This window comes from Erinaceus europaeus, chromosome 5 (assembly GCF_950295315.1).
Source record: "Erinaceus europaeus chromosome 5, mEriEur2.1, whole genome shotgun sequence".
In the NCBI taxonomy this organism is placed as follows: Eukaryota; Metazoa; Chordata; class Mammalia; order Eulipotyphla; family Erinaceidae; genus Erinaceus; species Erinaceus europaeus.
This window is the reverse complement of record NC_080166.1, coordinates 95,444,658-95,449,039: the sequence shown is the minus strand read 5'-3', so window position 1 is coordinate 95,449,039 and position 4,382 is coordinate 95,444,658.

The following is a 4,382-nucleotide window of genomic DNA, read 5'->3' as shown; positions in this document are numbered from 1 at the left end:
ACTTTATTTAAATTAAATCTTGCATCAAAATTATTTTCTTGTTCTACCCCTTAAGCCCCATTCTTATTAACTCCATTGAGTGATTTTATTTCCATTGTGTTTTTTTAATTTTATTTATTCATTTTTGTTATCTTTATTTATTTATTGGATAGAGACAGCCAGAAATCAAGAGGGAAGGAGGTGATAGAGAAGGAGAAAGAGAGACACCTTCAACTCTGCTTTAACACTCCCAAAGCTTTCCCACTGCAGGTTCAAATCTGGATCCTTGTGCACTGTAACATGTGCACTCAACCAGGTGTGCCACCACGCAGACCATTTTTTTAAATTCCAACTTTAGTAGGGGGATAAGTTAGTTAAGTAATTGTCTTTTCTGTCCCAAACTTGGTAAAAAGGTGAAGCGTCAAAAACGTAAGGTTCTACAATTTAAGTAAAACCACATTTTTGCAGGAGGGGACCTTATATAAAGTATATTAGAAGTAAGGAGATTAATATTCTAGAAGTATATGCTAGCTGATAAACACTTGATTTGGAGAATGGCATTCTGTTTCTTAAGTAATTAAAAATGGGAGGAGGAACTTGATACAGTCGTTCCTTGTTTATTGCAGATAATCAGTTCCTGACTCTACCACAATGAGTGACTTTCCAAGAAGTAGGATTCTTTATTTGCAAATCAAATGTATTTATAGTTAGAGCATAGAAATCTGCTTATGACCTTCTAAATACGGTTTTTAACATTATTAGAGCCCTCTAGACAAGAAATAACACCCCTTTAGCTTTGCTTCCTTGTTGAAAGAGACAGTAGCCATTGCATGATGTTCTTTATTTACATTTTTATTTACAAAATGGAAATATTGACAAGACCATAGGATAATAGGAGCTCTGGGGGTGCATAGTGTATGGAAATGTACCCCTATTATCCTATGGTCTTGCCAATGCTTCTATTTTATAAATAAAAAAAATTAAAAAAATTTAGTGGTAGAATTCCACACAGTTCCCGCCACCAGAACTCCATATCTCATCCCCTCCCCTGATAGCTTTACTATTCTTTATCCCTCTGGGAGTATGGACCCGAGGTCATTATGGGGTACAGAAGGTGGAAAGTCTGGCTTCTGTAATTGCTTTTCTGCAGAACATGAGCATTAGCAGATTGATCCATACTCCCAGCCTGCCTCTCTCTTTCCCTAGAGGGGCAGAGCTCTGGGGAATCAGAGCTCCAGGACACATTGGTGGTGTCGTCTGTCTGGTGAAGCCAAGTTGGCATCATGTTAGTATCTGGAACCTGGTGGCTGGAAAAGAGTTAACATATAAAGCTAAACAAATTGTTGACTAATCATGAACCTAAAGGCTGGAATATTGCAGATGAAGATTTGAGGTCTCCGTTTTGGGCAAAACTAGTAGGTCTGTTTTAGGTGTATTCCAAGGGACTGATGACTTTACTAGTTTTTGCCTGAGCCTGACATCTAACATGCAGGTGGAACCAAGTTATTGTCTGGGGAGATAATGTCAGATTTGGAAAAAGGACTAGAAAGCTGGATCAGGGCAGAGAGTAGCTCCCAAATATGGGGAAAGTATATAAGTATTGTTAACTCTAAACCCCATTGATTTGATCTGGGGTCCATATTCAGCACAGTAACCTATGTAACCTCTGCATCCCTGTAGGTCTGGGCTCGCATTTTGTGGTCACATCTAGGAACATTCCAGGCTGCACTAATTTCAGGACCCATCTTCCTCGGGTGGTAGGTAGAATATGTTATCCAACCTCCCTTCAGAGAATGGAACAGTCCCTACCATTGTTGATCCACATTGGAATCAAGGTCCTACATGGGCCCACAATGGAGTCCATTATGTTGTTCCTGATGGAGATGATCAGTGACAGTGGTGAAACGCATCTGTTATGGGTCTAGGCCCATCATGTCTGTGTGTGAATCCCTGACTAGGGCCTCAGTTGATGGGGTGGTCTGGTAGTGACTAAAGAGTCATCATTAAAGTATGCCAGTCTCTTTCCCTTATTCAGCTTTTGTAGTCCTTACTTTGTCTGACAAGGCTAGCTTTGAAGTGATTGAGGGATGTGTAATAAGAGGTAGGTGAGGAGAGTATCTAGGTCTAAGTAGAAACTATTTGATTAGGTGCTTTATGGTGTCTATTTTTAGGTCTTTCTACTTGCTGCTGCATTTATTAACTCACTTCAAGCTATTGTGCACTTACAATTTAAGATATATGTTTTTCCCTAACTTATGGATACATGTCTACATATGCCCTTTCTCATGGGCCCTGGTCTATATCAAGGTTTTGAGGTTTTGTTAAGAAGTGTGCCACCTGAAATGGAAATTAAGAAGTTGTATGAGCTAGGAAAGGTTTCATCAGAGTAATGAAACTGAAGGGTTGACATTCCATGCCTGACATCTCTGGACACAGTCGGAAGTGAAGCATGCTGAGGTGGTACTGGTTGCACTGATTGGGTTGGGATCAGCAGATGCAGTATCAGTTACATTGCACAGATGTTCTTTTCATCTTTACAGATGGAGTGAACAGTAGGCTCATTCAAGTCATAATGGCAGGCAACCTCCACGATTTTCTTATTCAAGAGTTTCACTTTCTCCTGGATGGTAAGCATCTTCCGCTAGTGCTTAGTTTCATTGTCAGAAGGCTTAGAAGAAGCAGCATATTTAGGAGCCATTGTGGGGCTTAGATAAAGGTTCTCAGAAATTGCAAACACTTAAAAGAGCAAAGATGCTTCTGATGCGTAGTGATGTAGAAGCACATATGAGAGAAACCCGCTCTGATTACCTTGGTTTCACCACACCTGATTTCAAACACACACAAGGAGTGGTAGAGTGACTGCACCTGGCATTGAAGGATTTGTGGGAGTGTTCTAATACATAGTTCATACATACAGTAATTTAAAAAATTTATTTATTTTCCCTTTTGTTGCCCTTATTTTTTATTGTTGTTGCAGTTATTATTGTTGTTATTGATGTCGTCATTGTTGGATAGGACAGAGAGAAATGGAGAGAGGAAGGGAAGACAGAGAGGGGAGAGAAAGACAGACACCTGTAGACCTGCTTCACTACCTGTGAAGGGACTCCCCTGCAGCTGGGGAGCTGGGGGCTCGAACCGGGATCCTTGTGCTTGGCGCCACGTGTGCTTAACCTGCTGCGCTACCATCTAACTCCCCATATAGTAATTTTAATTGTAATTGTAATACAGAGGTGTATAATTGATTCAGACAACAGAGTGCATGTTGTATCCTTTTCACTGCCTCAATCGACTTTTTAATGACTATATTTGAAATAACTATGATAGAGTGAAGCTGCAAAAGTTGAAGTGTGAAGTAGAGAAAGATGACTGTATTTTTGTTTATATTTTACTTTAAACTGTGTTGGTATGCATGAGACCCCTTCTGTTTCATTTGGTTTAAATCCCCCCTGCTTAACACTATTCTATTTACATAACCACTTCATTCTATTTACATAACCACTGTTAATAAGCACCACCCTCCCTCTAGGGCATTGGTGGTTCAGTGATAGGATTCTCGCCTGCTCCGCCCCCTCCTTGTCACACTCTGACTTTCACCAGTCACTTTTCTCTCCACCCTCTCTATGTCACATCCTGTTTCCACCCTACTTGGCAAGTATATATAAAGATAGCATTGTGAGTTTTAGGGTACTTTACTTTAGCTTAGCTCGGTTTAGATTGCGCTGCGTCCTACATGAATAAAGAGATACTGCCTACAGCTCAACCATGAGTCCCTGGTCATCTGTTACCCGCCTGTGAAGCCAGTGAAAACAACATAGCCCTGCGAAAACAACAAAACTGTATATAGTTGAAACAGGCCACTGTGTGTGTGTGTGTGTGTGTGTGTGTGTGTCTCCACTCTATACTAATAGAAAGTAAAAATGACCTTGCTTGAGAGATTTGGGACTGCCCAAAGAACTTTACTTTAATTTTATAAAACTCTATGATTTTGTCTGAACCATTAAACTGACAATTTCAAGTGTTTGTTACTTTTACTAGTCATCTTTTTTTTTAGTCTTGTGATTAATAGAAACTGAATTAGGATATTACTTTAAAAACTAACTGTATATATATTATAATTAAAATAAAGTTTATTTATATACTAAGATGAGAGACAGAAGGAGAGAGAGAAAGAGAGAGAGACCAGAGCTTTGTTTTGGAATGTTTGATGCTGAGGATTGAACTCAGAAGTTCATACTTTTCTAAAATTAAAAAATTATTTAGTTGATAGGACAAAGAGAAATTGGGAGCAGGAAGAGGAGATAGAAAGGGAAAGAGGAAGAAAGACTCCTGTAGCACTGCTTTATTGATAGTGAAGTTTCCCTCCTGCAGGTGAGGACCAGGAGCTTAAACCCAGGTCCTTGCAT